The sequence below is a fragment of the Leucoraja erinacea genome, chromosome 13 (genome assembly GCF_028641065.1).
Source record: "Leucoraja erinacea ecotype New England chromosome 13, Leri_hhj_1, whole genome shotgun sequence".
Classification (NCBI taxonomy): Eukaryota; Metazoa; Chordata; class Chondrichthyes; order Rajiformes; family Rajidae; genus Leucoraja; species Leucoraja erinaceus.
The window spans coordinates 35,646,017-35,667,405 of NC_073389.1; the positions used below are offsets into that span (position 1 = coordinate 35,646,017).

The window sequence follows — 21,389 nt, forward strand, 5'->3', positions numbered from 1 at the left end:
CCACTCTGTCTAGAATCACTTTATTTCCTTCTCCTTCAAAATGCAATTTAAATCCATCACTGCTCCATGTTTGTGTCACTGCATAATGCTGCAACTTCACATCTCACAAGCTGTGGAAAGAAATCCCTTTTAAATTCTTTATTTGGTTTGTTTAGTTAGTTATACGAGTTAGTTATTATGGTTAAGCTATATTTATCCTCACTTAACCCAGACACTCCCACAAGTGAGGAGGGACACTAAACTCATTTTAAAAAATCAGGATAATATGCTAAATAGCTCACCACTCTTGGAATTTAAATTGTATATGCTTTTAGATAAAACATTTGGTTTGGGATAACTTAATTAGACAATACCAGTAGTAAGTTTTTCCTTTAACAGCTATGTTCTGGCAGTACACAAACTGTTGTATGATCAAGATTGCTTCTAACAGTACTTAGAAGTTTCCTAACATTCCTAATCACTTAAAAATGTCATTATGTTATAATCATAATTTTATGTGCCAATAAATAGTTGATGTATATGTTTTTTGAAATAGTGTGTCAGAAGGGTAATGTAACAGGGCTGTTCGTCTTCTAAGCCCAGTAGTGTCTGCCAAGTGTTAGACCAACAATCTCCATCCTCAGATATCAGTGTTGGTCAAAGGTGAAGAGAGGAAACGCTATTTTTAGAGGCTCAATATCAACAGCAGCACAATATCTGCACAACTATTTAAGGAGTCTATTATAGCTTTGAAGATCAAGAAATCTCCACACCAAATTGGCAGGAAGAACACATCACCAGGGAGCTGTCACTGAAAGAGTAAGGAGTTAAGGAATCTGCCTAACAGCGAGGGGAATTTGGGTTTTGATTACTGCAGATGGAACTTGTTATCAGCTAGCATACAGTCAGAACTTATTGATTAATTTATATTAATATATATTAACATCACTAGTTAATCATTGCTTAGGAAAAGGAAGTATTTTCTATCTTTAATTTCTTCCTCTTAGATATTCTAGCTGTGTGCCAAGCTATCCTGGAATTGAGGTCATCGTGGTTGCCACAACATCAATTCACTATCTTTATATGTTTGTCTGCACAATAAACTTCACTAAATCGTTTTAATCTTGACCTCTGCTGATAGTACACTTTCCATTTTGGATCACTGGACAGATAATAGATGCATGACTTCAACTAAACTCAAATTATATTTAATTTCATGTCAGAACAGCAAACACCTGCATGCTGCAAAGCATATAATTATTTTCCACCCATAACCAAGTGACACACAATCCATTGCAGACAGATATAGAAATTCCAAAAGATTACCCTAGTTGGAAGAAAAGACAAAATGCAACAGAAAATGTATCATAAGATGTAAAAATTTGGAATCAAATGAAAGCATTGAAATTCACCCCTTATAAAGCCAAGTTATTTGGCAGGCGGAAAGCTTTTGGGTCATCTCATCCAAAGCCTAAACTCAAAGTGCAAATGAGTATAGTGCAGTAAACTCATTGGGCGCTGCATTGCAAGTTGGGAAGAATTTATTTTCTGTATTTATTCCTAAAATTGTTATTACGCTTACCATAAACATCCAAGCAATTTCCAGAGTGAAAGTAGGTTGATCGAATTGGATCACATGTCAACTTTGGAGAAACAGAATGGGGGAAGAAGCTTAAAGGTTGATAGGGCTACCCGTGTTTGCGTTGTTATTGCCTAATTCTAGTCACTATTGTGATGACTGCTGCGCTCTACTTGGTAAATATTCTCCCTCAATGCCGTTACGTAGCGGATATCAAGACTTTGATCCTGTGACGATGAAGAAATAGGGAGATATGCCCAAGATGGGAAGGCTTGTCCCTTGGAGAAGCTGGTTTTTCCATGCACTAATATTGCCATGTCCATGGTATTGTGGTGTGTGTTTGGGTGTTGGTGTGAGAGCAGCGTTGCTCGTCACACTGCATCAGCAGTGCAGAGAATTTGCTTTTAATGGAATGAAGATCAGGTGGACTTAATCACGTAGATGATTTCTGGAACTAACAAAGAAAACAAACCAGCATTCATATGACAACAGTCACAACCACAGGATTGCCTTAAATATCTAAAAACTAATGAAATGCTTTCAAAGTGGTTATCATTATCCTTATGTGCAGTTAATCTGTAAATAGTGAAATTCCACAAACAGCAACTAAATAATTTGTTTTAGTAATGCTGACTGAGGTGTAAATACTGGCTGGGACATCAAGGGCAGCTCATCTGTTATGTGTGATGGTGCCAAGGGATTTATTTTTCCATCCAGCTCTGAGATCAGACAGCACCACTGTTTAGTCTTTATTTTCCCCAAAGATGGTGCCTCTCTTGGTACAGAACTGTTCCACAAGGCATGCACAGGAGTTTCATTTGGAAAGTGGTGAAATCATTGGACAAAGGCAGCATGGATTTATGAAAGGTAAATCATGTCTGACGAATCTTATAGAATTTTTCGAGGATGTAACTAGTAGAGTGGATAAGGGAGAACCAGTGAATGTGTTATATGTGGACTTTCAGAAGGCTTTCGACAAGGTTCCACATAAGAGATTAGTATGCAAACTTAAAGCACACGGTATTGGGGGTTCGATATTGATGTGGATAGAGAACTGGCTGGCAGACAGGAAGCAAAGAGTAGGAATAAACGGGTCCTTTTCAGAATGGCAGGCAGCGACTAGTGGGGTACCGCAAGGCTCAGTGCTGGGACCCCAGCTATTTACAATATATATTAATGATTTGGATGAAGGAATTGAATGCAACATCTCCAAGTTTGCGGATGACACAAAGCTGGGGGGCAGTGTTAGCTGTGAGGAGGATGCTAGGAGGCTGCAAGGTGACGTGGATAGGTTGGGTGAGTGGGAAAATGCATGACACATGCAGTACAATGTGGATAAATGTGAGGTTATCCACTTTGGTGGTAAGAACAGGAAAGTAGAATATAATCTGAATGGTGGCCGATTAGGAAAAGGGGAGTTGCAATGAGACCTGGCTGTCATGGTACACCAGCCATTGAAAGTAGGCATGCAGGTGCAGCTGGAGTGAAGAAAGCAAATGGTATGTTAGCATTCATAGCAAAATGATTTGAGTATAGGAGCAGGGAGGTTCTACTGCAGTTGTACAGGGCCTTGGTGAGACCACACCTGGAGTATTGCGTACAATTTTGGTCCCCTAATCTGAGGAAAGACATTCTTGCCACAGAGCGAGTACAGACTGTTTCCTGGGTAGGCAGGACTTTCATATGAAGAAAGACTGGATAGACTCGGCTTGTACTCTCTAGAATTTAGAAGATTGAGGGGGGATTTTATAGAAACTTACAAAATTCTTAAGGTGTTGGACAGGCTAGATGCAGGAAGATTGTACCCGATATTGGGGAAGTCCAGAACAAGGGGTCACAGTTTAAGGATAAGGGGGGAGTCTTTTAGGATGAGATGAGAATTTTTTTTTCCCACTCAGAGAGTGGTGAATCTGTGGAATATTCTGCAACAGAAGGTAGTTGAGACCAGTTCATTGGCTATATTTAAGAGGAAGTTAGATGTGGCCCTTGTGGCTAAAGGGATCAGGGGATATGGAGAGAAGGCAGGTACAGGATACTGAGTTGGATGATCAGCCATGATCATATTGAATGGCGGTGCAGGCTCGATGGGCTGAATGGCCTACTCCTGCACCTATTTTCTATGTTTCATTCTCCCAGATTTGGAAGGAAACATACGCACGTGTCCTTAATCTTTTCAGGAAAACATGTGCACGTGCATCCACAATCTCAACAGATCATTGGAGGTGAAACTGCCAGTAAATCCACCTGCCACATCCCCGCTATCTCATGTGCTGACAGTGAATGTGAATACCTGATGTGCTGAAGTGCTCTATTGTTGGTGTTCAACCTAAACGTGGCTTGGATCAAGATACAATCGACAATAGGTGCAGGAGTAGGCCATTCGGCCCTTTGAGCCAGCGCATCACTGTGATCATGGCTGATCATCCAAATTCAGTACCCCATTCCGGCCTTCGCACCATATCCCCTGACTGCGCTGTCTTTAAGAGCTCTATCTAACTCTCTCGTGAGAGCATCCAGAGGATAGGCCTCCACTGCCTTCTGAGGCAGAGAATTCCACAGATTCACAACTCTGCGTGAAAAAGTATTTCCTCATCTCCGTTCTAAATGGCCTACCACTTCTTCATAGACTGTGGCTCCTGGTTCTGGACTCCCCCAACATCGGGAACACGTTTCCTGCCTCTAGCATGTCCTATCCCTTAATAATCTTATATGTTTCAATAAGATCCCCTCACACACTTCTAAATTTCAGAGTATTCAAGCCCAGCTGCTCCATTCTATCAGCATATGACAGTCACGCCAACCTGGGAAATAACCTTGAGAACTTACGCTGCACTCCCTCAAAAGCAAGAATGTCCTTCCTCAAATTTGGAGACCAGAATACTCCAGATGTGGTCTCTTGAGGGCCTTGTTCAACTCCAGAAGGACCTCTTTGTTCCAATACTCAACTCCTCTTGCCATGAAGGCCAATATACCATTAGCTTTCTTCACTGCCTACAGTGACAAGGACCCCCAGATCCCGTTGTACTTCCCCTTTTCCAACTTGACACCATTCAGATGATAATCTGTCTTCCTGTTTTTGCCAAAGTGGATAGCCTCATATTAATTCGCATTAAACTGCATCTGCCATGCATATGCCCACTCACCCAACCTATCCAAGTCACCTTGCATCCTCATAGCATCCTCCTCACAATTCACACTGCCATCCAGCTTTGTGTCATCTGCAAATTTGCTAAAGTTACTTTGAATCCCTTCATCTAAATCATTGACGTATATTGTAAATAGCTGCTGTCTCAGCGAGCATTGTGGTACCCCACCAGTCACTGCCTGCCATTCTGAAAGGGACCCATTAATCCTCTATGCTTCTTGTCTGCCAACCTATTTTCTATCCATGTCAGCACCCTACCCCCAATACCATGTGCTTTAATTTAGCCCACTAATCTCCTATGTATGACCTTATCAAATGTTTTCTGAAAGTCCAGGTACACTACATCCACTGGCTCTCCCTTGTTCATTTTCCTGGCTACATCCACAAAAATTCCAGAACATTAGTCTAGCATGATTTCCCCTTCGTAAATCCATGCGGACCCAGACAGATCCAATTACTGCTATCAAAATGTGCCCCTATTCATCTTTTATAATTGACTCCAGCATCTTCCCCACCACCGATGTCAGGCTAACTAGTCTATAATTCCCTGTTTGCTCTCTCCCGTCTTTCTTAAAAAGTGCGATAGCATTAGCTACCCTCCAAGCCACAGGAACTTATCCTGAATCTATAGAAGATTGGAAAATGATTACCAATGCATCCAAGATTTCTATAGTCACTTCCTTAAGTACCCTGGGATGTACACCTGGGGATTTATCAGCCTTCAGCACCATCAGTCTACCCAACACCATTTCCTGCCTAATGTGAATTTCCTTCAGTTCCTCCGTCACCCTAGATCCTCTGGCCACTAGTACACCAAGGAGATTGTTGGTGTCTTCCTTAGTGAAGACAGACCCAAAGTACCTGTTCAACTCGTCTGCCATATCTTTGTTCCCCATAATAAATTCACCTGTTTCAGTCTTCAAGGGTCCAACTTTGGTCTTAACCAACTTTTTCCTCTTCAGATACCTAAAGAAGCTTCTACTATCCCCCTTTATCCTAGCTTACCTTCGTACCTCATCTTTTCTCCCCGTATTGCCTTTTTAGTTATCTTCTGGTGGTCTTTAAAAGTTTCCCAATCCTCTGGCTTCCCGCTCATCTTTCCTATGTTATGCTTCTCTTTTATATTTATACTGTCCTTGATGTCCCTTATCAGCCATGGCCGCCTGTTACTCCCCTTGGAATCTTTCTTCCTCTTTGGAATGAATTGATTCTGCATCTTCTGTATTATTCTGAGAAACACCTGCCATTTTTGTCATCTCTGCTAGGGTATCTTTCCAGTCAACTTTGGCCAGCTCCTCCCTCATGGCTCCATTGTCCCCTTTGCTCAACTGTAATACTGACACTTCCAAATTTCCCTTCTCCGTCACAAATTGTAGCTTAAAACTTATGGTCACTACCACGTATTGGCTACTTTACCTGAAGTTCCCTTATCATTCGTGTTCATTCCACAACACTAAATCCAGAATTGCATTCTCCCTGGTAGGCTCCAGTACAAGCTGCTCTAAGAATCCATCAGGGAGACACTCCACAAACTTCCTTTCTTGGGGTCCAGCATCAACCTGATATTCCCAGTCTACCTGCATGTTGAAATCTCCCATAACAACCGGAGCATTACCTTTGCGACATGCCAATTTTAACTCTTAATTCAACTTGCACCCTAATAATAATAATAATAAATTTTATTTTCGGGCGCCTTTCAAATATCAAGGACACCTTACAAAGATTAACAGAAGAGAAAAAAACATATAGTCGGAGAAAAATAAATAATAAGGACATCATCAATGTACAAATTAAAGATAGAAATCGCTCCAAAGACACAAAATCAAAAAAAAAATAAAAAAAAATAAAAAAACACAATGTGAAGAGAGAGCAGCGGCAGCTAAAGCGCGCCAGCGTCCACTCTCTCTTCCGACAGCCATCTTGGACACAGACTAACATAGTAACTACACACAGAAAAATCATCCTCCCACAATGGTTACCACTGTGGGGGAAGGCACAATGTCCAGTCCCCAACCCCAGTTCTCCCAGAAGTCAGGTCTATTGAGGCCACCGCTATTGCCTCTAAGAAAGGCCTGATGTTCCTGGCCGTTCTGGCCAGATAGAGTTGCCCCGACGTCGGGAGAGTCCTCACAGTGGCTGGGCTTCCGAAGCTGTCAGTGACGCACCGGGTTGGAGCTCCCAGGCTCCCGATGTTAAAGTCGGTGCCGCCCGCTCCGCTCCGCAGACCGGAGGTGTTGATCTCGGCGGTCACATCTCACCGGAGCTCCAGCACGTCGATCCAGCGCGGCGACCCAGGCAAGGCATCGCCCGCTCCGCACCACACTAGCGCTCCAGCGCTGTGCCGCCAACGAAGCCGAGGTGCTGGGCGGTCCCCGCCAGGAAACGGCACTCCAAGCCCGCTGGTAGGCCACGAGGACGAGTCGACGGGCAGCCTGGAGAAAAAGCTGCCTCACCGACCAGGTAGGGACCTAGAAGTAAGATTACCTCCTTCCCCCCACATTAAGAAGTCCATTTCTCCTACAAACGGAAAACAAGACTTACTGAAAAACTGGAAAAAAAATGAATTAAATGGACGGCTGCTGGTTAGCCAAGGTGGCTCCTCCTCCTCGATGTGATATATCCAGGCTTCTGTTTGGGTCCTGTAGATAACTCCCATTGGGGTCTTATTACCCTTAACATTCCAGTTCTATCCATACTGACTCCACCAATGCACTCAGATTGCAGTGCAATTCCAGACTGAGGCAAGTCCTCAACATGCCAAGGGTATGTATTGCTGCTTTCTTTGACTTGCAGAAGTACAATTGTACAACATTTATTCTTTCTTTTCACCAAATAAATAGCTCATACGTTTCACCATTCTCAATCTTGTCATGATTTCTGAAGAACTATCAGCAACCTTCAAATTAGTTGGTGAATATACATTATCCAGCAGACAACGGGCCAGATGAGCATCATCAATATTATGATAGCTTACTGGTGAAGAGCAGATGTGATGCATTCCAGCTGTGAGTTGGTAAAGTACAGTGTTATTGTTCAGAGTCAGAGGTTGTGGGTCCACTCCAGATGTTTTGCACATAATGTCTAAGGTGACAATGCAGTAATGCTGCCCAGAGGTGCTCTTTTTTGGATGGAATGTTATAACTGAGGCCCGCTCTTGCTCCTATGTGAGCATAAACGATTTAATGGGACTGTGTGAACAAGAGTTTTCCCCCATGTCCTAACCAATATTTATCCAACATCATTAATCAGATTGTACTACTATTTATGGGTCCTTGCTATGTACAAATGACCTGACGAGTTGTCAGCGTTTCATTAATAATTAATTAATTAAAATTCAAAGATGTTTAATTGACGCTGTGAGGCAGTTATATAAACCTAAGCGTTTAAGAAGGAACTGCAGATGCTGGAACCTAAACCCAAGCTTCCTTTTCTTCAAGAGTGTCTTACCACAATATTCACATTAAATATTATGAGCCCTTCTGGTAACTTTTTCTAAATAAACTACCCAACAACTGAAAAGTGAAATGTCCAGTCAATGCAGAACAAGCACAGTGTTGTTTCCTTTGATCCGCCTAAATAGCTCTTATGACTTACTTTATTCTTCATTTACAAATATGTGTAGACAGTACTAGTTTTTAGTTTTAGAGATACAACATAGAAACAGGCTCTTTAGATATAGATATAGATATGCCATTTATTGTCACTATACATGTACAGTGAAACTGAAAGCTGCTCGTACTCAGTGCATACATACAATTTTACACAAAAAACAAGAAACAGAAAAAACAAAACAGAAGGGAGATTAGGTGCCCTACATACCAATGGAAGTCCTGTTGGGCACAGTGCAAATTTGAATTTAAGATCACCCGTTTACACCCTTCCAAGTCCTCACCAAAATTAAATCACCCGTTTACACCAGTTCTATGTTATCCCACTTTTGCATCTATTCCCTACACACCAAGGGTAATTTTACAGAGGCCAATTAACCTTCAATGCCGTTAGCGCAATGTTAAGTGGTCACGATGGAGGACGACTAAGTTTCAAGGTAGGGTAAAGAGATGGTTGGATGGATGTTTAGTGGTGATAGTTTGAGGCTTGGGTCTTGATCTCTCGAAAGGGCAAGACATGAAAAGGTTGGGGGTGGGGGTTAGGAGATACTGGAATGTTTTGCCTGAAAGGGGTGTTGGTGCAAATTTGCCCAGAAAAATTAAAATCAAAAGAAATGAGTTAACAGTAATCCCAGTACTGGGGAACCTAGTAGCACTAGAATGCCCCAATAAATGCCTATCCTGGAACATGGTCCAGATTCCTCCTTCCTCCTCCCCCCACCAGTGTTACATGGGGAATGGCCCAATCCAATGCACCCTTGAAAGTGCACTCCTGAATTTCCAGAGAGGCATGTTTTACTGAGGGGTAAATAAAATATTTTCAATTCCTTAAATGTTGAAGAACGCGGTGCTCTTCAACTGAATTTCTGGATACGACTATCCCCATTTTAGGTAGTTGCTCTTTTCTAGAAACAGCTAAATGGCACTCTACGATCCATCACTGAGAAAAGGACTTCAAGAAATCATTCTGCCTAAAATAGAAACGCATTTCTGTTTCATGATTACTAAATCATCCATCTCAACCGTCTGGTGGTCAACAAAGGCCAGAAACCTAAATGAAGCAGCTGGATAAGCACTGTCACTAGAGACAGGTTAAAGACTGGATCTCCTGCTGCAAGCAATTCTCCTCCTGACATTCCATCCCACAGAAATGTGATTAACTCCTACTGAGAAAAACAATGATCTTATGAAAGCAATCCTTTGCGAACTGCTGCAATTAAAACCAAACCAAATGCCATTCATAAGTCAAACATTTGAAGAATGTATTTTCTATTCGGTCTTTTGTCTAAATGTAGTATGTTGCTATTTATTGTATACTAGACCAAGTGGGGCCCTGAACGCAATATTCCACCACTCACCCATAGCCCCCAACTGTGCAAGCGTGGCTGACAGGTTCCCCTTGTGACGCTAATGATCCCCGTTGAGACGCGAGCCATGACAACCCTCCCCAAGTGCACCTCACCATCCCTCTTCCTACCCCTACACTCCTCTATTCCCTCATTCCCCAGCACTCCCTCCCACTCCTGTTCACCCACCCTCTTCTTTCCCCTCTCCTCCTCCCCCACTCCCTCCCTGACCTCTCCTTTCCCCTACCCACAGTTACTCCCTGCCTCCCTCCATAACACCTCTCTCCCCCCTATCCCCCTTGTCGTAATTCTGAGGTGGCAGCTGCAGTGTTTTTTAAAACAGAGTTCTTTTTTATGTAAATAAGATCCCATTGTGATGTAATGGTGGAATTCTGGTGTGTTTTTTAAAACTGAGTTTTTTTTAATGTAAATGAGATCCCATTGTGATGTCATTGTGGGGTGGAACACTGCGGATGGGCAGTTTATGTAAATGAGATCCCATTGTGACGTTATACGCTGTTAATGGCCAGCAATCATCAAACAATCAACAATCAGTTTTATTCGTCACATAAAGTGCAAGTGAAATGAATTTGCCAGCAGCGGTACAATGATAAAGAACACACAAACACAAGAAAAATCTAACACAGTGCTGATAGAAGAGATGTTTGTCAAAGAGGTTTTTGCAAAGTTTAAAATGTGAATAACTTGTAAAATATACAATCAATCTGAACAACACACCACAGGACAATGTTGAGTAAGGTGGGCCAAAATTTGTAGTGCTCTCATGTACCATTTTGGCACAATTTGAGGAACAGAATCACAGACATAAGAACAAACAAGACACCTGTTGGGTCCCAGTCACATGGGAGGGCTGGTCCCCGAACGCAATATTCCACCACTCATCCAGAGCCACCAACTGTGCAGGTACAGCTGAAGGGTTCCCGTTGTGACACCAGCAATCCCAATTGTGACACGAGTCATGGCAACCCTCCCCAAGTGCGCCTCACCATCCCTCTTCCTACCCCTATCCTCCTCCATTCCCCCATCATCCCCAGCACTTCCTCCCCCACCCTCCTTCTTCTTTCCACTCTCCCACTCCCATTCCCATCCCCCACTCCTTCCCTGACCTCTCCCCCCTTCCCCTACCCTCAGTCACTCCCTCACTACATAACCCCTCTCCCCTCCCTACCCCCCTTGACATCATTGTGAGGTGGAAGCTGCTGTGTTTTTTTTAATGTAAATGAGATCCCATTGTGAAGTAATGGTGGAACGCTGCTGTGATTTTTTAAAAACTGAGTTTCTTAAAAAATGTAAATGAGATCCCATTGCAATGTCATTGTGGGGTGTAACACTGCTGACGGGCAATTTATGTAAATTAGATCCCATTGTGATGTCATACGCTGTTAATGGCCACTGCAGATGAAAGCGTCCTCCAGACTGAGCGCGACCCCCGGACTGAGCGCGACCTCCGGACTGAGCGCGACCTCCGGACTGAGCGTGACCTCCGGACTGTGCTCCACCTCTATTTTGAGCGTGACTTCCGGACTCAGCACGGCTGGTGGACTCAGTTCACTCACAATTTTTTAAACCTTCATATATTTCCTAATATTTCACCGATTGGACCAAAACTTGGTGCCTTGGAGCAGAGGAGAACAGCGAGTAAGGTGGTGATAAAATCCTAGCAATATAGGGTAGTGTTTTTGCACAAATTTAAATGCAACGCAGACCGTAAATGGTCAAGATAGCATAGAAATAGTATATTTAGTAATAGTATAGAAGAAGATAGATAGATAGATAGATTGGTCACATATAAATCTGAAAATAATGGAAGAAAATTCAGCCTTGATTTCGATCAATCTACAACAGTCAGAAATAAAATTATCCTTAATTAGTGAATAATTTACCGCCAAGAGGCCACTATTAATCTCTTCAAAACTTGCAGCAACCTCACATACTTTACTGAAAGCCGACAGCTGCTCTCCTTAACTAGGCTCTCTGTTGATTGAAAATTGGGCCTTCAGTTAAACATGTACAACTTGTGGAAAAAGTTACCATCTTCCTTTTACACCCAGATTAAGCAGCAGCAGACAGGCAAATACCAAAGGTGAACAGTACACTGCATCAAAAGTCTTCCTTGCTACCTGATAACACACTACTACATACATCCTAACAGGGTTAAAAACTTGGGTTTAAAAAAAAAAGAATTTAAAGAAAACTTAGACCCAAATTATATGCCATAAAAACCTCAAAATTATCATCAGTTTTTAAACAATGTTTTTTTTGAGAAGGGATAAATTAGACAAATCCCAGGCTGGTGGAAAACTCATCCACATTAACCACCATTTTCTTTTCTACAGCCCATCAATGGTTGTTCCTCCATTAGAACCATGATATTCCCTTAAATCATCCATAATATTCCCAGAAGGCATCTGAGATGACTGTGTTAGAATATAATCAATCAAGTTGCACAGAATCCAAGTAACTATTATTAGTGCAATGCACCACCATTATCTATCCATGATGTTCTTTCTTTGATCCTAACAAGCCTCAGGTAAGAAAACAGAAATAGGACCATTAAGTCTCCAACGCTATTTAATTAGATCACAGTTGATCGACACTTCAACACCATTTGTCTTGTCTTGGGCCACCTGCCCTTATAACTTTATCCATAACTCCTGAGATTGTTGAGCCACATGTTACGTGGTTTTCTTTTATCATCTTCAGAGTATCTACTGAGCGGTAACTATGACATCTAAAATGGAGGGTGACCACACACCTGCAAGAGAATATTTGACGCCATCAACTGATGCCACCAATATAAGGTGTTGGTATTCCAACATTTTCCAGGGCACAAATGCTACTCTTCCTATTATAGGGAGGAATCTCAACCAGAAATTATGCCATTTAGATGATTTTCACGCAGGATGAAAATCTACTTTTAAAAATCTTTATATTGATCTTCACTTGACAAGGCTATCTGTAGCTAGATTTATACTTCGAAACACTTCACTTTCTGACTCCTGCCACAACCAACTAAAAGTCCACTTCACGCCAGCATTTTTAGTGCCAGTTCATGGCATGAAAGGAAATGAAGGCTGTGTGTAATTTGGATATTTCTCTAAGGCTACTTGGATGCTATTAGGTGTTAAAGACCAGCTTTGTTACACTGTATTACTGCACAGGCAGCAGCAACAGTGTTACCAAGGACCAATTTTCCCCATTTAGATTGAGATCATGAATCAATCAAACACTGGCTTATGTCCATCACACATACAAGGTTACATTTTACAAAGGCAACACTTCACCGCCTGCAGAGCTCCAACAACTTATGCAAGTGGTTAGAATAACAACAATAATTAGTAAACCAAGTGCAAAAGATGCCTTTCAAATGCCCAGTTACACCATTTTGAAGCTCTTGCAGAAACTCCTCATTAAACTAGTACATGCTTGGATCTACAGATGGGCTGTTACCCAAACCCGAACTTGAATGGCCATGGAGTACTGGCACAGGCAGTTATCAATCTACCTCTGAATCTCACTTAATTTCTTAATCTGACATTCTTATATTTTTGCCACTACTTATGTACCAAACAGAAATTAAAAATTGCATTTATTTAGCACCTTTCATGAGCTCAATGTGCATTGAGGTATTTTACAGCAATTTGAAATGTGTGGATATAAACGCACTAAGCTGGTAGTTCTCTCGTCGTCTGTCAGTCTATCCAGCCTATTGTTCATACTGACAACCCAACTAATGAGTCAGATGAGAGTACATGCTTCGAACTTCATGACTATAGGTTGTTCCCCAAGTCGGAATCCCTGGACACATGGAGGTGTATTGTCAGCATTTAAGGGGAATTTCTAACTTTCATTTAAAAAAATGGAAGAAAACGTTTTTGATTCCCGTTTTATTTAAATGTTATGAATACGGATGATTTTTTAACTATAAACATGCTTAAAATTAATGTTGTAGTCCAATTAACTGCCTGTTATATCAGGTCATTTCAAGAAGAGATGCCTAATTTTTTATTCTAGTTTGATGCTCCAAGTGAAAGTCTGACTGCATTTGTTATTAAATACTGCTTCACGATAGTTTGTGACCAATTCATTGCCAGTGATGATGATTCCTCACAACTTTCAGAGACAATGAGTGAAGTTCAATAATGGCGGGATCACAAAAGATGATAGAAATCCAGGAGTCAACTTTAAGCCCAATTGAAATTAATTCAATGGAATTATATAACAGGAAAATGAGGCAACAGACCATGAAAAATGTCACTTCGCTTGCTTTAAAGAGTTAATTTCTCAACCAGTCATTGACATTCAAAATGCTCCATTCAGAACCATCCATTTTATTTTCTTTCAAGTCTGCAGAGAGAATCAAAACTTTTCATATCCAAGATGTTTTCTACCAGGAGAAGCAATACAAAGGGCAAATAATATTTGCACTACAAGAGGTATCAGGCAAGAACCATCTCCATTTAACTACCTAGCCTAGACAAGTCTCACACCATCAACATTCCGCCATTGACCAAAAACTGAACTAAACCTGCCAGAAGAGCAGGTCAGAAGCAAATGGCTCATCTCCTGAAACTTCAAAGACATCCCGCCATCCACAAGGGGCAAGAGTGGGGTAGAATACTCTCCATCTGCCTCCCAACGACACAAGAAGCTCAGTACCATCCAGGACAAAGCAACTGTACCAACTACAAATTACCTAGGTGCTCTGACATTTCCAGATGCCCACGTGGTACCCCTGAGAAGGTTAAAGGCATCAGATGCAAGGGAAAATACCATCTGTAGATTTCCCTCCATGTATCATTATATCCTGACCTAGAAAATATTTTAATGTAATTTATTAATCGTCACTAAATCTTGGGATAACCTGCCCCACAGCATTTAGCAGTACCTTAATCAGAAGAACTGCAGAAGTTCAAGAAAGCGTCTGAACACCATTTTTCAAAGGGCAATAAATGCTAGCTTTGCCAATGACGCCCAGATTCTGAAAAATGAACAAATTAAAAGCATCAATTTTTGACCTTATATGGGGACAAATTCGAGAATAATCCTGGAAGTTTCACGAAGACTGGGACTTGTGAAGATAATGGAGCATACAAAAAATGCACTTAACATATATTTCCTCTGCTTGCTTCAGGTGGCAAGAGGTATGTTACAGTTGCTGCCTTTGCAAGTAGCTCTCTGTGACAAATAAACAGAACTATCTAAAGCAAAAAGTTGGCATCTCTGTTCAGTTCCCATCCATAAACTGCACCACCAAGGGAATTTCAAAGCAATCAACTTTCAGTTCACCCTTTTCAAAGAGCGTCCATGTAAAATACAAGACAACGCAATACCAAATCCCTCTTATGTGTTCATTAGCAGAGCTGCTTTTGTTGCTCGTTAAGCAAAGTTAATAGTTGGATTGATTTCAAACTATTCATCAGTGTTCAGCTCCTTGGTTGCAAAAATCATCTGCTATATAAATCAAAACATTCTTTTCAACTGACTCAGTGGAATTTAAGAAAAACATTCCCAGTATCAAATGACACTGTCGGCATGCATCCCAGCATGCAACGCACAGTACTGGGCTTTGTAGCTGATTATCCTTCTGTTGGAGAATCTGCAATGTTGAGCCTGGTCCACAGACATCGTGGACAGATGTTTACACTCTCTTGAAGTGCTTAGTGAAAGGACAGATCTGTTTGTAATTTGCAATATATTGAAATATCATATGCAGCAAAAGCCAAAAACAAAGAGTAAGTTTTCTCCAAATAGAGTTGATTGTTTCTGTCTGATTCCATAGCCAAAAGCTTTTCCAAAAGAGGATAACTGCAGAGATATTCTAATAACATCAAAAACCTAAGAATAAATCTGCCTGAAAGGTGTTCTCTCCACATGGAGGTAGAAATTAATTCCATTTCATTAAACGCTAGATGGAGCTGCCACATCTGAGATCCTGCCTCAGGTGCCACTTTTAGTGCTCTTAGCGGAGCTGAATACGGATTAATTTCAACAATGGTTTTATCATACACGGAAATATCCCATTGACTTGTAATTTGATTATTGGAGCACTTAGCAACTTCGCGGTGAATGCATCAGGAAGCTTTCAAGTTCAATGCTGGATCTCATTCAGGGAGGCAGTGTGTGTAGGTCCTCTGGTGATTAAAAGCGCAGCTAGAGGTCAGACTGTGTGTGTGTGTGTGTGAGTGTGAGTGTGAGTGTGTGTGTGCATCTGTCCCGCCAATAACCTTTGCAGAAGGTCACAAAGTTTATGATCAAATTTGCTTGTTTGCATTTGAGAGATTTTTCAGGCAATTTAGAGATTAGTCAGCACTGCAGCATAGGACTAAAGGTATCAATGAGATGCCAAGGGCACAAATAAGTCAGCAGAGTTTCAAAGGCAATGTGTGGCTGTACACAAGGGAATAATTTTACTTCTTCTATAAAAAGCAGGAACTAGCCTGTAAATGGAAATACAGAAACAATGCAGTGTGAAAATGGAAAATGGGAATCTGAGCACGCCACACTTGCACTACAGATAGAGCTTGGGATCAAAATGCATGCACAAGGACTCAATATTGGCATGGCGACTACACATGTATGCATTGAAGGCCCATGGTGTGTGAAGAGCACACATACCTTGTTATACTACTACATGAGCCTGCAATAAACCATAATGCCATTTCTGCGCACTATCCCACATGCTATGGAACCACAAGAAACTGAACTGATCTTTTCCAGAGACACCATTCTGTAGTCCTACGGAGTTGGTGCAAGGGAGCAATACATTCCATGTAAGCACAGAGGCCAAAACTGTAAAAGTAAAAAATGTTGCTGAGGTTACTTTAAAAATTGCAAGCATTTAATTGCTTGCTTCGATATTCCCTTTGACTAGTTGTCAATCTTTGTCCGATTGTGCTCTAGTGCAGAGCCTCAGAGCATCCTACCTTGCTGAAGCACATTTATTAATGGAAGCTGCTATTTTTATTTCTAAGATCTATTACATTACAGCATAGATTGTTCAAAATTATTCTAATGGCTGGGCAGAGCTTTCGGGAATGAAAGGTGTGCAAAGATTTAATTTCGCCCAAGTCAGAAGACTGAACTCAAGATGCCATTTAAATAATAATAATAATAATAATAATAAACCTTATTGTAAATACATACAACAAAATTTCAGGCAAACTGCCCAAGCGGAGATCCAACGTATCAGATAAATAATAACGACAATGAAAACAGCAAAAACAGCAAGAAAAACGTCAAGTCGTCAGAATGTGCAATATTTCACAGTATGGTGTTACAGCAGTATGAAATATTGGCTGTGGGGGGTGTGTATTCAGTGCAGAGTTGCATCAAAAGTATCTATCTTCGCATCATCAGCAAAGTAAGAGGAGGAGCCAGAGGGCTGAGAAGAAGGGGAGGAGACAGCAAGGGCTACTGGAAATTGGAGAAGTCAATGTTCAGGCCACCGGGATGCAGACTGCCGAAGTGGAATATGAGGTGCTGCTCCTCCAGTTTCCGGTGGTGCTCACTCTGGCAATGGAGGAGGCCCAGGACAGAAAGGTCGGATTCGGAATGGGAGGGGGAGTTGAAGTGCTGAGCCACAGGGAGATCAGGTTGGTTAATGCGGACTGAGCGGAGGTGTTGGGCGAAACGATCGCCAAGCCTACGCTTGGTCTCACCGATGTAGATCAGCTGACATCCAGAGCAGCGGATGCAATAGATGAGGTTGGAGGAGATGCAGGTGAACCTCTGTCGCACCTGGAACGACTGTTTGGGTCCTTGAATGAAGTCGAGGGGGGAGGTAAAGCGACACGTGTAGCATCTCCTGCGGTTGCAAGGGAACGTGCCCGGGGAGGGGGTGGTGTGGGACTGAAGGGAAGAATTGGCCAGGAAGTTACGGAGGGAGCGGTCTTTGCAGAAAGCAGACAGGGGGGGAGATGGGAAGATGTGGCAAGTGGTGGGTCACGTTGGAGGTGGTGAAAATGACAGAGGACTATTTGTTGTATGTGACGGCTAGTGGGGTGGAAGGTGAGGACTAGGGGGACTCTGCCCTTGTTCCGAGTGGGGGGGGATGGGGAGAGAGAGCAGTGTTACGGGGTATTGAAGAGACCCTGGTGAGAGCCTCATCTATGGTAGGGGAGGGGAAGCCCCGTTCCCTGAAGAATGAGGACATTTCCGATGCCCTGGTGTGGAACACCTCATCCTGGGAGCAGATGTGGCGTAGAAGGAGGAATTGGGAGTAGGGGATGGAGTCTTTACAGGAAGCAGGGTGGAAAGAAGTGTAGTCTAGATAACCATGGGAGTCAGTGGGTTTATAGTGGATGTCGGTCAGAAGTCTATCACCTGCGATGGAGATAGTGAGGTCAAGAAATGGTAGGGAAGTGTCGGAAATGGTCCAGGTGTATTTGAGTCCCGGATGGAAGTTAGTGGAGACGTTGATGAAGTTAGTGAGTTGTGTTCGGGTGCAGGAGGTAGCACCAATGCAATCGTCGATGTAGCGGAGGTAGAGGTCGGGGATGGGGCCCTGGTACGTCTCGAACAAGGATAGGCAGGCATAGCTGGGGCCCATGCGCGTGCCCATAGCTATACCTTGTGTTTGGTGGCAATGGGAGGAGTCAAACAAGAAGTTATTGAGGGTAAGGACCAACTCCACTGCTAGGTGGACGGGTATTGGTTGGTTCTCCGGTCGAGGAAGAACCGGAGGGCTTTGAGACCATCCTGGTAGGGGATGGAGGTATGGAGTGACAGGACATCCATGGTGAAGATGAGGGGATGGGGTCCTAGAGAAGGAATGCCTGGAGATGGAGAGTGTCTGAGGTGTCTTGAACATGTCGGGAGGGATTTAATCTCCCATGATAGGATGGAGTCGAGGTATGTGGAAATAAGTTCGGTAGGGCACGAACAGGCAGAGACAATGGGTCTACCAGGACAGTCAGGTTTGTGGATTTTGGGGAGAAGGTAATATATATGTATATATATTCCTACTTTCAAAGCAAAGTAACTTGCTTTGAATTTTCAGCCAAAGCTAATGCCTTGTAGAAATGGCGATGAATGAACCTTGTACTGAGAACATCTTCTTTTACTCCGTTTACAATGTAAAACCATGGGAAATTTCAATTGTCTAATTCTTGAATACCTGGGAGGATTGACAAGGAAGAACTTGTTAAAAGTATGTGCATCCAAATGATCAAATATCAGCGATGGTAGTACTGTTCTATGCATGCCAGCGATGGGATTAAATCCAAAGAAGATGTTACCATAAATGGGATAAACAAATAGTAACATCCTGGCACATGCAATTATGAGATTATTTATTTGTTTTGTCATTTAAGGGTTAATGAAAATATCAGAAAAACTGATTACAGTCCATCTTGGCTTCCTGATAAGTAATGGTCTCCCGAACATGAAGAATCAAGGTGTAAATTCCCCATGACACTGCTTTGTGGAAACATTACCCAGAATTTGTCAAGGGGTTCATGCTCCATTTATTAGACATTCTCACCATCCATCAGCTCAAACCTTTTGCGTCTTAACTTGCTGAAAATGCAGGTTGAGAACTGTAGATTGGTTATTGCATGTGAACCAATCAGAGTAATGTACTACCACTAACTCCACCTTACTGTACACTTTATATTAACACTCACTTCCCATATTATGTAGTTACACCAGTGGTAGAGATGAACTAACAACGTATTGTACTGTACCATTATGACTGATGATTAAAGCCGACTTTGAACTTGTCTGTACAGCGGGGGTTACACAGAAAAGCTGAACACCAGCAAAGGAAGACAGTTTCACAACTTTACTGTGTCTGTACAGCTCTCTACAACAACTACAATACAAGGTTAATGGTACTTTGGGGAATTTGGTGCAGAAGTGAACCTGCAACAAATGGTGCATTGCTAGAGTTTCTGCCTTACAGCACCAGAGACCCAAGTTCGATCATGACTACGGGTTCACATTCTCCCTGTGACTGCGTAGGTTTTTTCCGACTGCTCCGGTTTCCTCCCACGTCACAAAAACGTTCAGGTTTATAGATTAATTGGCTTCTATACATTGTCTCTAGTGTGTAGGATCAAACTAGTGTACGAGTGATCATTGGTCAGCACGGACGCAGTGAGCCGATAGGCCTGTTCCCACACTGTATCTAAAAAAAACTAAATAAAATCCCATTCAGTGATGAAATGCAAAATAATGAATAAAAGCAGAGAAAATTGAATGAAATGGGTTCAAACTATATATAAAGAAGAATATAATAAATTGAAAGAAAATGTAGATAAAGAGAGAACACAGAAATAGAAAGGAAGACAGAAATTTTAACATTTTGAGTTAACGCAGTCTCTTTGACAATTTACTATCTGCAGGAATAAGTCACCAAGATGGTCTTCATGGTCTGAATGGAGGTGACAAAACATATCAGAAGAACTCCAACATCAGTGTTAAAAAGACCAATACGCATTTAGATACCATATAATGGCATTTTAAATGAGATAGGGCACTAATTTTGGTTCAAGGTCATTGTGTACCTTCACGCAACATGGCAAAATGCATCATTATCAGTGGCTAAGCAGTTGCATTCTGACCAAGAAATTAACGAATTTGCATTCAAAGAAAAGCTAATTGTGTTCTCAGAACAAGTAAGCAGAGTTCTAATGAAAGATTGAACCCGTTTGTGGCCCATATTGTTGCGGGAACCTGCCCTGCTTCAACAGAAATTTCTACTTTTATTTCAGATTTCCAGCATCTGTTGCATTTTACTTTTCGACATCCACAGATATCTTACATATTTTGAGAGGAAACTAGAGCTGGTCTAGAAAAATGGGACACTAGCTCACTTGCTCAGAGGATCATCCACAGGGCGTCAGGAGAGTACTCTGGGAAATGTGATGTTGCAGAACACCAAGCATGCTCAATGATATTGAAATGCATGCTCGCACAAACTTGTACTGTGTAGAATGAGGCCAGTGAAAAGCATGGTGTCCCGTGAGTTGAGGCGAGAAGCCCTAACCCCGTTTTGCAATTATTTAATTGGGCGACCATCTTTTTCCTGGTAAATGCCTCGTTAGCTAGAGACCTTTCCCAGCATCACCAACCTGGATGTCAATGCATCAGACTTCCCATAATAGATTCCCTGCAGGCCCTGTAACTTCCCTCTCCAGTTGTCTCTGTGACTGGGTCCACTCTGCACCTACCACAATCATCCCTCCAGTACTCAGCTATCCTCATGTCCCCAGTCTACCACTACCACACCCACCATCCCCTAAACATCAATCACCTTCCCTCCATTCCCCAATCTATTCCAGATATTGTAGAGGTAAACCCTTTGTTCAGGTTTCCTTGTGCCTGGCCTATACTACCACATATAACATCCAACATACAAATAGAATGCTCTGTCCAAGAACCATACATACAAAATACAGGCGCGAAAACCATGTACTTTCCCACCCAGGAACATCTCCGGTGCTTAGGCCAGTATATGTTCAGGTACATTACAATTTCTAGGCCAAGATGCTTATCACATATGGCTAAAACATTACTTCTGAAGAAGGGTTTCGGCCCGAAACGTTGCCTATTTCCTTCGCTCCATAGATGCTGCTGCACCCGCTGAGTTTCTCCAGCTTTTTTGTGTAACCTGGCTAAAACATTAGATCTGTATTCTTTGGCGTTTAGAAGAATGAGGGGTGATTTTATTGAAACATACAATATTAAAAAAGCATGTAAGGTTAGAT

General features: G+C 42.2%; 1 protein-coding gene across 4 annotated transcripts in view; it reads right to left on the reverse strand.

Annotated features, from left to right (window-relative positions):
- Positions 1 to 21,389, reverse strand: part of LOC129702860 (rho GTPase-activating protein 6-like) — a 427,624-nt gene that overhangs the window by 213,713 nt on the left and 192,522 nt on the right. Inside the window, exon 1 of one of the 4 annotated variants that reach the window (XM_055644901.1) lies at positions 14,567 to 14,642. The exons of the other annotated variants lie outside the window; for them this stretch is intronic. The gene's annotated coding sequence lies outside the window, so the exon portion shown is untranslated. Of the gene's footprint in view, positions 1 to 14,566; positions 14,643 to 21,389 lie in introns of those variants that run through there. 4 annotated transcript variants of the gene reach the window in all.